At 45.3% G+C, this 13,561-nt stretch overlaps 1 protein-coding gene and 1 pseudogene across 2 annotated transcripts in view; one reads left to right on the plus strand and one right to left on the minus strand.

The window, feature by feature from the left end:
- The window catches only part of ABL1 (ABL proto-oncogene 1, non-receptor tyrosine kinase), a 167,768-nt gene that overhangs the window by 106,914 nt on the left and 47,293 nt on the right, over nucleotides 1–13,561 (plus strand). The gene's annotated exons all lie outside the window — the stretch shown is intronic.
- On the minus strand, nucleotides 7,416–7,543 carry LOC115869163 (annotated as a pseudogene).

The following is a 13,561-nucleotide window of genomic DNA, read 5'->3' on the forward strand; positions in this document are numbered from 1 at the left end:
CCGCCGCCGCCGCCGAGTGTGCTAGGTGGCGGACGTGTCGGGGATCCGCAAACAGTGGACTTGTGCGAGAAAGTTGCAAAAAGTGAACTTCACAGACCACGAACGTGCCTGTTCGCCGACGTTGTCGTGTGGTGTCTGCGGTTAATTGGGGCTTAGGTGTCAGAAGGGATGATCTGTTTGTGAACACATGTGAATTTCATTAAGGATCCTGTACAAAGAGAACATGGCTCTACCATTTATGGATACAGAATTTGAAGTGATCTTTCTAACACCCCCCCCCCACCCGTTTTATCGGCAGACCATGAATAGATGGTAGGAATGTTCTCTCTTTGGGGGGAGAAAGATTTTACGGAGTACTTGGCGGTGGGGTCGAGTGGGGGGGAGAAGAGGCGAGGCCGGATACCCTCCCTTTCTTCTCTAATCCCACTTATTTTGTCTGTCTTTTAATATGTGAAAATAAGATGACAACTGAAAAGAATGAATTGAGGGTGAAGGGTGCTTGTTATTTTTTTGTAGCTTTCAGGAACGATATGAAGTTGATTGATTTGGGTACTGATCATTTCTGATGGTGGCCTCCAGCAGAAAGAGTAACGGTGCCTGAGAGTTATGATCATGCTTGGAAAGGGATGGAGAGCTCATTTTAGGAGTAGGATTTGTACTAGTGCCATGAAGTTCTTAATGGTTTTGTTCTGAAGTGAAATTGAAATAAGACAGAGGCCTCATGAACTTTCTGATACAACACGTTGTTGCCACTTTTTGACTTGAGGGGCTGCCAGGAGTCGAACATGCCACTCAAACGGTAAGCTCTCATGATAAAGGTGAAGCCTTTTGTTCTCGCCACAAGACGCCTGCCGCTTCACTTTTCCTCTGCGATTTTAGGGACACTCAGTGCTTCGGAGAAGATCTTTCTCGATGGAGTCACATGTTCACTCACTGCCAGCTCACAGCCCCCCTCTAAGACCTCCGAGGTTTCAGACACTGCCACTCTTAGGGAGTAGAAAGCCCCATCTGGGCTCACAGAAATAGAGCTGGGAGAGAGATGATGTATCTGTCCCCAAAACTTGGCATCCAAAAGCCAGAATCATCTTAAGTTAATACATTGCTTATTTCCCAAGTTGCTCAAGATTCTGAACACATTCTCATTTACATCTGTAATGAGTTAGTGTTAGGCATTATCATCTCCACTTCGCAGATGGATGCCTGAGGCAGAGTCGATGAATGGACTTTTATAACTGTAGAACTGAGGGAAAGTTGAGCTCACAGCCTGGCCGTGACAATGTTTCATTTTCCTAGGGATAAACTGGAGATTGAGTACATTACCTGGCTGGTTTAATTATTGTTGGGAGAGGGGTGACGGTACTCTCAAGGAGTTTATTCCAGCAAACTGTTGTGTCTTGAGTTGTTTAATCGCAATTTTTTGTTAATCCTGTGCAGCATATATTGTTCTGGGTTAAGGCTTAATCTAGAAAGGTTTCACTCTAGGGACGATTTCTTGTTACTGAGTTTTCCTTATTTCCTTGTCTTATGTTTAATTACACGGAATTATTGTTTTGTAGTTGAGAGAATTAACAAACCCTAGCGATTTTCCTTAAGGACTGAAGTGCCGCTGATCTCTAGGGGAAAACATTTCCCAACATCCAGATGAGTAATCCAGCCTTTCCGTTCTTACTGCCGTCCTGAATCAATCATTCGGTCAGTGTTTATTGATACTCACATGGGGGCCAGCCATCCCAAGTCACAGAGTCCGATGTGATAAAGTTTGCCGTTACCCTGTCAAGGAAGGTTCAGCTAGCAAACCAATTTGATTAAGAATGCTACCAGCTACCAGGTATTTAGTTCCAGGGGTAGCTGGTGCAGCAACAATAGTATAAATAGTAGCAGTGTTGTTGTTCTTAAAATGGTGGTGAAAGTTTCCAAAGCAAATTAGGTTACATGCCACTGATTTTAGTGTTCATAATGTGTTAACATTCTCATTATTCTCTTTCTGCTTGTTCTGTTTCTATTGATCTAACTTCCCTTCCTGCCATCTCATCTTTGCTTTTGGGTAAAGGTTGAGCATTTCGTCTCAGGTAGTTAATTAATTGTTTAAGGAAGCACATGACTCACAGGTGGTAGCGTTTATTTTATAAGCCAAATCTATTATACGACTAACCTGCAGAAATAGCTTCGAGTTCAAGTTCAAAAGTTATCTTAGGACCATAGTCTCCGGAGTTCCTCTAGTCTCTGTCAGTCCAGTCAGTGTGGCTTTTCTTGTTTTCTTTTTCAGGAGTGGGGGTTTTGCTTTACATTTTTCTTCTACGATTTTTTATTGTGTCCCTGGTCAAAAGGGGTAGTAGTGGTAGCTTGGTACCTATTGTTTGTTTGTAGTATTTAGTTCCATAGACTGCTTTCTTCTTGGAGGTTTTAATTTCTTTCATTTTCTTTTGCTACCTATGAGGAGAGACCAATAGTTGCAGCTTAGATGGCTGCTCATATACTCACCGAACATTATCCCTGTGTACTCTGTCATGCCAGCTGACCAAATTGACCCCCAAGCCTGTGGTCCCAGCCTCTTAACCTAGTAAAGCAGTCCCATGAGTTGTTTGGCTCTGTCTAGGGAGGCTCCACAACTGTGACAGAGTTGTTAGGTGCCATCGCGGGCATTTTCAAATCCTCGCAGCTCCTTGGAGGAGCCCTGCTGGCACAGTGCTTCCCTGTTGGACTGCTTAACCGCAGGGGCAGCAGCTGGGAACCACCAGCCATTCGCGGGAGAGACATTGCTTTCCACGCTGTAGACAATCCTCTGGGGCAGTTCTAGCCTGTCCTAAAGGGCCAGTAGGAGTTGGAATCAGCTCAATGGCTTTGAGTTTGAGCAACCTCATGTGACAGTAGAAGGACCCAGTGGGGTTTTCTTAACTGTCATCCTAATGGAAACAAACCACCGTATACACCTTTCTTCCACAGAGCCATTGAGTGGTTCAGATGAGCTAACAGTGCTCACTGTGTGCCACGGTGTGCTTCAGCACCTGATACGATGGCACTTGCTTACCACATGGCCACTTTACCAGATTGTTATTATCTCAATTTTATAGATGAGACAAGGCACCCAAAGATTAGGTTATTTGTTTAAAAGGCCAGACCCAGCAAAAGTGATGGCACTACACCTGGATTTGAACCCAGAGTGTGTGGCTCCAGAGAGCCCACTCTACCCACTGTTATTGTCTCCTTTAGAGTTCACTATTCTTTTTTTTTTTTTAATCATTTTATTAGGGGCTCATAAAACTCTTATCACAATCCATACATACATCAGTTGTGTAAAGCACATTTTTACATTCATTGCCCTCATCATTCTCAAAACATTTCCTCTCCACTTAAGGCCCTGGCATTAGGTCCTCATTTTTTCCCTTCCTTCCCGGTTCCCCCTTCCTCATGAGCCCTTGATAATTTATAAATTGTTATTTTGTCATATCTTGCCCTGTCTGACGTTTCCCTTCACCTTCTTTTCTGTTGTCCGTCCCCCAGGGAGGAGGTCACATATAGTTCCTTGTAATCGGTTCCCTCTTTCCTACCCACTCTCCCTCTACCCTCCCTGTTTCGCCACTCACACCACTGGTCCTGTAGGGATCATCCTCCCTGGATTCCCTGCATTTCCAATTCCTATCTGTACCAGTGTACATCCTCTGGTCTAGCCAGACTTGAAAGGTAGAATTCATATCATGATAGTGGGAGCGGGGAGGAAACATTTAGGAACTAGAGGAAAGTTGTATTTCTCATCTTTGCTACATCGCACCCTGACTGGCTCGTCTCCTCCCCAAGACGATTCTGCAAGGGGATCTCCAGTGGCCTACTAATGGGCTTTGGGTCTCCACTCCGCACTTCCCCCATCATTCACTATGGTAAGATTTTTTGTTCTGATGATGCCTTATACCTGATCCCTTCGACACCTCGTGGTTGCATAGGCTGGTGTGCTTCTTCCATGTGGGCTTTGTTGCTTCTGAGCTTGATGGCTGCTTGATTACCTTCAAGCTTTTAAGACCCCAGACGCTATACTTTTTGATAGCCAGGCACCATCAGCTTTCTTCGCCACATTTTCTTATGCACCCACTTGTCTTCAGTGATCCGTTCAACACCTCGTGATCACACAGGCTGATATGTTCTTCCATGTGGGCTTTGTTGCTTCTGAGCTAGATGGCCGCTTGTTTACCTTCAAGCTTTTAAGACCCCAGACGCTATATCTTTTGATAGCCAGGCACCATCAGCTTTCTTCAACACTTTTGCTTATTCACCAGCTTTGTCTTCAGCGTTTGTGTCAGGAAGGTGAACATCATAGAATGCCATTTTAATAGAAGAAAGTATTCTTGCATTGAGGGAGTACTTGAGTGGAGGCCCAATGTCCTTCTGCTACCTTAGTACTAAACCTATAAATATATGCACATAGATCTATTTCCCCATCCTCATTAAATATATTTGCGTATGTACATGTCTTTATCTAGACCTCTATAAATGCCCTTTGCCTCCCAGCTCTTTCCTCTATTTCCCTTGATTTTCCTCCTGTCCCACTATCATGCTCAGTCCCCACCAGGATTTCAGCACTTCTAGAGTTCACTATTCTTTCATTTTATAAGTACTAGTAAAAAAAATTTTTTTCAGAGTATAAATTATAAAAATATACATATGAGTGTGTAATACCTGCCTGTGATAAATTCTAAAGGAGTGCTTCATAAAAATAATTCATCCCCAGTTTCCCTCCCCAGAGGCAATCACTCAGGAATTGCTTGTGTGTCTGGAAATATCTTCTGCATATGCAAGCATTATAGCCTTTGGGCTTTGCCATCCAACTTTGTGAAAACGCATGTGTGGCAGTATCCACCTTGACCACATCCAACTTTACAGTCTCTGGTCCACACTGAACACTCAATTTTCTGATTATTTCTTCCCCCTGGAGATGTGCAAGAAAACATGTATGATGGCCATTTGAGTTTCATTTTACTTTTATTTGTTCATGTGTTTGTATTTAAACACATTGTGCATGAACTTCGTGCATGTTGTTGTTGTAGCGTGGAATCAGAAACTAATGTCTGTGAAGTGAACTCTTTGTGAACTTTCCAAATTTATTTTAAGGACCCACTTTTCAGTGCAGCTCTCCAGCAGTGAGCTTTCCGATGACCACTCTGTGTGTTGCCAGCCAGCCACACAGGTACAGTGTCAGCAAGCTGATGCCAAAGAAAGCTGTGCTCCACTCTCATCCTCAATACTGCTTCCTGGAGTCACCACATTAGTTAACAAGGACATTCTAAAGCTGCTTCTGCAACCTAAAAGAAAGTCCATTCGTTTGTTTGGGGTCCTAGTCAAAGGAGTGATTTCTGGTGTGTCGGGGCCTTGCCTCTAAGCACGTGATGTACCTTCTTGAATTTACATGCCCGCTCCAAGAGATCTCCGTGTTGCCACTGCCCTCATTTTACAGGAGGAAGAAAGGCCCCCGCTCACTTTGGTTGGAATAGTATTGATTTGTAGAGTCAGGTGATCTAAGCTCCCAAGCGCTGACTTCTCTTGAGTTCCTGTTTCTTTACCCCTAAGATGGAGATCGTAACCTCTGCCCATCCCACCCCCAATTGTTTTGTGGATCTGGGAGATGTATTTATACCTCTGCTGCAAGATGAGATTCTTTTGAACTGCCCACACGCCTCTACAGCTTAAGACTGTCCCAAGGATTGTCAGGGTAACATTCCCATGTATAGACAGGGCAGCTCTGGAGCCAGCCAGCCTGGCTCCAAATACCAGCTGTGCTGCCTTTTGCCTGGGGATCTTCAGCAGGTTGCTTTCTGAACCTCAGTTTCCGAAATGAAGGCCACCACTGTACCTCCGTCACTGAGTTACGAGATGTCAGTGAAAACTCTGTATACAAACGGTGTCTGGCACAGAGCAAGAGCTTCGCATGTGCTAGCTGTTAGTTCTAAGCAAACATTTAGCCATCTCAGATGTCAGCTTGGGCAGTTTCTCTAATGGCTGAGGTGACGATAGAATGGAACTGAAGCCATCCACAGTTTTTTTTTTTTGTTAAAAAAACAACTATTTTCAAATTTGTTTTGATGCATATAATTAATACTCTCTGTGCTTGGTTTTAAGCTGGAAAAAAAAATCTTCCCTTCCTCTGACTTCTCCATACTACTGTTCCCTTCCCTATCAAACATAGACATAAGATAGTGGAACAAGAGGAAAGTAAAAGGAAATAAAGGAAAGAACTAGGAGGCAAAGGGCATTTATAGAGGTCTAAATGCAGGCATGTACATATGTAAATATATTTATATACGAGGATGGGGAAATAGATCTATGTGCATATATTTATAGGTTTAGTATTAAGGTCGCAGGTGGACATTGGGCCACCACTCAAGTACTCCCTCAATGCAAGAACACTTTGTTCTATTAAACTGGCATTCCATGATGCTCACCTTCCCGACTCAATCACTGAAGACAAAGCGGGTGCATAAGCAAATGTGGTGAGGAAAGTTGATGGTGCCAGGCTTTCAAAAGATATAGCGTCTGGGGGCTTAAAGGCTTGAAGGTAAACAAGCGGCCATCTAGCTGAGGTAGCAACAAAGCCCACATGGAAGAAGCACACCAGACTGTGTGATCACAAGGCATTGAAGGGATCAGGTATCAGGCATCAAAGGAAAACAAAATTTTATTGAGAATGAGGGGCAGTGCGGAGTAGGGACCCAAAGCCCATCTGTAGACAGCTGGACATCCCCTTACAGAAGGGTCTCAGGGAGGAGATGAGCTGGTCTGGGAGCAGCGTAACAACGATGAAACATACAACTTTCCTCTAGTTCTTAAATGCTTCCTCCCCCCACTATCATGATCCCAATTCTACCTTACAAATCAGGCTAGACCAGAGGATGTACACTGGTAAAGATAGGAACTGGAAACACAGGGAATCCAGGACAGATGAACTCCTCAGGACCAGTGGTGAAAGGCGATATCAGGAGATGGGGTGGAAATGGGGAACCGATTACAAGGATCTACATATAATCTCCTCCCTGCGGGACGGACAACAGAAAAGTGGGTGAAGGGAGACGTCAGACAGTTTAAGACATGACAAAATACTATTAATTTATAAGTTATCAAGGGTTCATGAGGGAGGGTGGAGCAGGGAAGGAGGGGGGAAATGAGGATCTGATACCAAGGGTTCAAGTAGAAAGCAAATGTTAGAATGATGAGGGCAACAAATGTCCAAATATGCTTGACACAATGGATGTATGTATGGGTTGTGATAAGAGTTGTATGAGCCTCCAATAAAATGATTTTTTTAAAAACCCACTTAAACATAAGAGAATCACATGGCAGTGTGGCCAGGAGTCCCTGCTGGTTACATGCCTGGCACGGTCAGCAGGGCTCAATGCAGATTAGCTCTTTTTTTTTTTTTTGATTAGCTCTTATTCTGGCATATGAAACTCCACAAACTTTATTCTCATTACTCTTTTTTTTCTTTCTTTTTTTTTTCAATTAGCAATAATCACGCCTCGGATAAACCTCATTGGCTACGATGTTGCCACTGTGCAAAGCTGCTCATTACTCTTCATTTCTTTTTGGAGACCCAACCTTCATCAGGTTTGCCGGTCCCAAAATTTCACAAATAGCATTGTACATGCAGTACCTTAAAATTGTCTTGCAAAGTGGACCACAGATGGAATTGACTGTTGCTTTTTGGAGCCCAAATACCTTCATTTGGTCACCTTCGGGGTAGTGCCCTGCCTTTGGGAACCCCACTTACAAGCGTGGCTCAGATCTAAGGCACATTAAAGGCACACAGGAAATGTGGAACGGATGCTTTCAAACCACTGCCTCATGGCAGAGGGAGAGACTTTTCAGCCTGTTGCTAATGGCCTAAGGCAGTGAAATGCTTTGATAGTTAGCATGCTCACCAGGACCACTTGACGCTGTGGCCAGTGCCGGGGATCTTGGAAGGAAGGAAACTGTGTGGAGGTACCGGGCTGTCTTACAGGAGTCTGTAACACTTCCTGTTTCTTTAGAGTGTAGACAAACATGGGTTTGCTTTGTCTCCCACCCTCACCCCCCCTTTAACATCGTGGCCATGGTTTACGTGTCATTAAAAAAAGAATCACTGAATTTCGTAGACTCTTGTAAAAGTATTTCAGTCGAGTTGCATTTGCATTTCATCTTTACCATTTCTGCTCTTCTTATTTAGAGTTGCCGGATCAGTCCAGTGCCCTTTTCAGTCAGCTTCCTGTTTGATTGCTTTGCTCAAGAGACAAGCCCGAGATGCTCTGTGCATGAGTTCCTGTGCACCCCGCCTGGCAGCGCTGTACCCCCTGCACTGAACAGGGGCAGGTGGGGAAGGTGCTGGGATCAAAAAGACGGACCCCCTTCCCCAAAGGAGTGGACAACAGGAGAGGGAGCAATGGCCCTCCCTTGCAGTGTGCAGGCACACAGCATTTGCGCAGGGGTACTCTGCTGACAGTGTGATGCAGGGTGATTATAGAAGCAGACACCCCACACCAAAATGGGGCGAAGGGGAGGCGATTTGGGGGTGAGGAGGTGCAAGGACCTGTCAAAAGGTCCAGTAGGCAAGGTAAGGCTGGAGGATGTGGAGTAGTTTGGGAAGGACACATGTAAAGGTCCAGACAGGCGAAGCAGCAGTGGGGTGGGGGCGAGGCTGCAAGGCATGTGAGGAGGCTGAGTGAAGGACAGAGCAGGGGAAGATGGTCCAGACTGGACCCTGAAGGACCTCTGTACCCCCTCAGATACTAATCATGACTCTGACCATTATCGAGGGCCTGTTCTGTGGTTTTGTGTGTGAGTGTGTGTGTGTGTGTGTGTGTGTGTTTTTTTTGCAAACACCCAACAGTCCTGCGAGGCTCTTTATATTTCTCTTTTCCAAGAGGAAATGGCAGTTCCCAGAGGTTTCAAACTTTGGTCCAGGTGGTGCAGCTAGTAAATGGTGCAGGATCGCTGGCCCACAGCATTGTTGTGTTCTCTCCTGCCTCTCAGCCAGCAACCTTCCTGCAGGATTTACAGGACTTGACTAGAACTGCACTTTGGAAGGAGCCTTCTCTGGCTCCGGTGAGGGGGATGAAGTGGTGAGCTGGGCCCAAGGCAGGGGAACCAGTGGGAAGTCCAGGGTGTGGTGGGGCAGGACAGGACAGTAAAGAGGGCAGGGTATGGGGTGTGAACTGGATGATGGGGTGAGAGTGGAGAAGGTCATGAGGATTAGCTCCACTCTGTTCCTGGCATAGGAATGAATGACAGGTAACCTGTGTGGTCTGATGGTGGTGGTGTTTTCATAGGGGTGTTGGGAGGACATTTCTAGCCCTGAAATCGTACACATGGACAGTAGGTGCTTAGGACTCCTTTTTGGTGGGGAGTGGGGGCAGGGGGCTGGGTAGAGGGGTGTAGGAGCTGTGTAGCTTCAGAAGGGATATTTGAACTGCTGGTAGGGAGTGGAGTTAAGGATGGAGGATTCTGTTTCTTAAACTGAGAACATTATAATGTAAAAAGAATCCAGGAGAAATATTTAAAACTTGGGCTAATTCAAGTAACTTTATTTTTAAAGTCAGTGTATTTCGAGACCCTATTTGAGTTACTGCCTTTCACGAATGCCCGTGCATGGATTTATCTAAAAAGAAAAAATTGAGTAAGGCACACTTCACACTTAATTCATACCGGCCTCTCTTCGGGACCTCCTCTCCCTGTAAGGTTACTGAGTTTGACTTAATCAAGTTCTTAATGTAGGAATTGTTAACTTAAAAGATTCTTGGGGGACCTATGGTGGCATAATGGGTTGTGTGTTGGACTGCTAACTGAAAGATCAGCAGTTCAAAACCACCGGCTGCTCCCAGGGAGAAAAATGAGGCTTTCTACTATAAAGAGTTAAAGTCTCAGAAACCCACGGGGGCAGTTTTGCTCTAGCTCAGCGGTTCTCAACCTGTGGGGGGGGTCACCTGATTCCTAACAGTAGCAAAGTTACAGTGATGAAGTAGCAATGAAAATAATTTTATGGTTGGGGGTGGGGGGTCGCAACTGTATTAAAATTAAAGGGTCGCAGCATTAGGCAGGTTGAGAACCACTGCTCTAACCAAAAAGTTCTCCCATTAGTCGGAATCAACATGATGTTGGTGAGTTCGGTTTGTTTATTATCTCCTTGGTTGGGGTCAAACCTTTATTTTGTTTACCTTTAACTGAAACTTAGTGGTTTCACGTTGGCTTGTGATCTGCATGGTCAGCAGTTCAAAACCACCAGCAGCCCCGCAGGAGAAAGACTGGACTTTCTACTCCCATAAACAGTTATAGTCTTGGAAACCCACAGGGGGTGGCTATGAATCAGCATTGTCTTTATGGCATTGAGTTAACTGTAAGATTTCTTTCTTTTTAATAAAATAAACATAGATAGCAAACTATGGTGTCATAAATCACAGAGGTTATGTCACCTACATTTGATACCATTGGCACTCATCATGACTTTGAAATGGTAGTTGTCATTTAGTTATATGTGCTTAGCTGAGCAGAGTGAACGCACTGTGGCTCCACAGGAGAAGGTCGCGGCCCTCTGCCCTGTGAAGATTGCGGTTTAGGAAAGCCGCCGGGGAGTCAGAGCGGCCTCCAACTAGACTGCCAGAGTTCTTTAAGGCCTCATGGGTTCAGTACAAATGCCGTTAGAAAGTATTTGTTAGAAAATAGCTTGATGACTTTCAGAATCACTGGTTTCTTTTAAAGCTTCCATGTTTTATGCATCGGCCAGCTATTCTGAGCAGTTTCCCTGGCCTTCAGCCGAGGCCCATCGCGCAGATCCTGAGCCCTGCCCTGTGGCATCTGTGTCAGGATGGCCTTGGATCGGAGTGTCTGCTTTTCTCTCCCTTGCCAGGCACTGCCCCTGGTCTGGCTCCTTTCCAACTCCAGGGAGCGGTCACTGTCACACTCCTGGCCCCCAGCACTTGTAGCCTGTAAAGCAGCGGTTCTCAACCTGTGGGTCTTGACCCCTTTGGGGAGGCATCGACAACCCTTTCACAGGGGTCACCCGATTCGTAACAGTAGCAAAATTAAAGTGATGAAGTAGCAACAAAAATAATGTTATGGTTGGGGGGCCACCACAGCACGAGGAAATCTATTAAAGGGTCTCGGCAGTATCAATTGATCCACAGTGTCATTTAAAAATCTATAAAACAGATCCTTCTAAAAAAGAAGGAAGGTTCATGCTTGTCATCTGTGAAACGTTTTCTGTGGGGCTGTGCACAGTCTCATCAACTACATTACTCCCCCAAGATTATCCACATACCATTGGGAGTTGAGGCCACATGGCGATGCTTTGTGCCATGACCACCCCGCCCCACCCTGTCCCCCAGCCACTGACACTGTGTTTTAGGGTATGGGGCAAATGTTCAGCCATCTTACTCAGAATATGAAGTTAATGTGAAGGCTGTGTTTAGCTAAACTTAAAAAAGGAAAAAAAACGCTTATAATTTTAATTATAAGGTTGTCAACTGTACAATAAAGGAGTGGGTCAACTGTAGATAAGATGATTTTCATCAAGTTCAACTTGTGGGAAATGCTGCTTTCTCTCTAAGCTCATATTCTAAAAAGCTGTATGAGAAGATTCTTATAAAGGGCCTGAAGATGGTTGGAGCATGATCTCATCAGTTGGAACCGAGTTTGAAATAAAACATGAAACCTTCCTTCTCTTTTAGAAGGATCTGTTTTATAGATTTTTAAATGACGGAGCTTTCTTGAACTAGAGGATAATAGGGAAGAGCCCACAAAGGAAGTAAGAAGAAATTATTGACAGTAAGCAAAAGGAAAGGGACTCTTAGCACCTCAGACACTCCCCTGTCCCCAAGCCCTTCCCCCACACTGAAGTGCTGAGGGCCCACAGCGGGATGGCAGCCTGAGGGCCCCTTGGGCAGAAGTGCCGCTCCGGGAATGCTGTTCCTGGAGGGGAAGCTGCCCTCTCCTGGGCACTCTGAAGTAGCTAGCTGGCCCCTGGGTCGCCTCCTTCCCTTCCCTTCCCAGTGTCGCATCCATCGAAGTCTGGACCAGATCAGCTGTGTCGAAGCAGCTTTTGGAAGCAGTTTGGATCCGTGACGCCTAACTTTGAGAGAGAATCCTTTCTGTGTAAAGAGTTCTTCAAATTGTACCCTGAGGACCCCAACCCTTTTCAAAGAATATCATCCCACTAAGTTAGTCCTGCAAGGATGGGCCAGTGACTGTTGTGGCATGGCTCTCACTGACTGCTGGGGCCATACCTCGGGAGGGATTGGAGGGAGTGTGTAGATTTCCCCATTCTTTGTGCTCAACTGCCTAATGACTTTTCCCTGTTGTTGGTTGGTGGAAACCTTTCCATCAGTGTGGTTGCAGAATCGCAACTGATCTTAAAATGGGATTAGACGCCTTTCAAAAAACAATGTTAACATACCTCAGATGTGCCCCAGAACGGAGGTTATCGAATCTGCTCACTACAAACTCTTCAGGATCAGAGCAGATGCACAAGCTTCTTTATTTTCCCGGGCTTTCGCTGGTGACCCACTAGAACAAAAAAGGAAAATGATTCTGGGCATCTTTGGGGGAATGAGTCCTTTGGGCTTCTTTTGGGGGCATGTAGCTTCCTGACACGGATACTTGCCGAAAGTTCAAGTATTAAGCAAGGACAATTTTAAGTACATTTTGCAACTTTGGCTTCCTAAGCTGTGCTCCTTTGAAAGGTTGACGAGCGTAGTTCATTATGAAATGAAGCGAGTAACTTGGCATCTGTACGTTGTGAGTCAATTTTGACATCAGCCTGGATTGGGAATTGACTGGAAGGAGTTGGTGTTGGATTGTGGCTGCAGCCCAGGGTCTTGATCCAGAGGCACGCATGAGCAATACTTCCCTTTGGGCTTTGGCCATTAATTTGTGGAATGGAGGGGAAAAAAAAAAATCTGGAGAGGCAAATCCAGCGACTGCCTTGGGTTTCCTCACATCCTGTTGAATCAAAAAGCAGTGGGCGGCCCTTTCCTGCCTAACATAGCCCTCATCCCCTTCCTCAAGCTCCCAGCACCTTTCTGTATTGCAGGGCCAGCCCCACTTTCACTCACACTTCACACGAATAGTCACCTCTGGGCGAGTCTGCCTTCTGCTTATTCCAGGTGTTTTCTAGGCCAGTTCCCCTGATTATGTAACTTTGATCAAATCCAGATGTTGCAGAATGTTTGATAGAAGAGGTCAAATGGCATTTCAGAAGGAAAGCATTTCTGTATTCATGGCTTTGTTTTAATTTCCTGTGTGGACCTTGCCTGCCAAAGCTGTGTGCTTGTGGCCTTGAGGTTGGGACGCTAAAGGGGAATGCCCAGATACAGGGCAATTTGAAGAGATGGGTACTCCTCACCCCCACCCCCACCCGGCTTGGGTTTTTCATGGTAAATTATCAAGTATGTCTGTATCAGTGGCTTCTTCCTGTGGTCAGTTTCTCTGCTTTTTAATTGTTTTATGCTTATGAAAACAGTTCACATTCCTGTGAGAAATATGCCAAAATATTAAAAAGCATTTAGAAAATGAATAATCCTTATCATCCCACCACTCTTGCCGCCCCCCCCCC

This window comes from Echinops telfairi, unplaced genomic scaffold (genome assembly GCF_000313985.2).
Source record: "Echinops telfairi isolate 266 unplaced genomic scaffold, ASM31398v2 ScPeMD7_22;HRSCAF=79, whole genome shotgun sequence".
Classification (NCBI taxonomy): domain Eukaryota; kingdom Metazoa; phylum Chordata; class Mammalia; order Afrosoricida; family Tenrecidae; genus Echinops; species Echinops telfairi.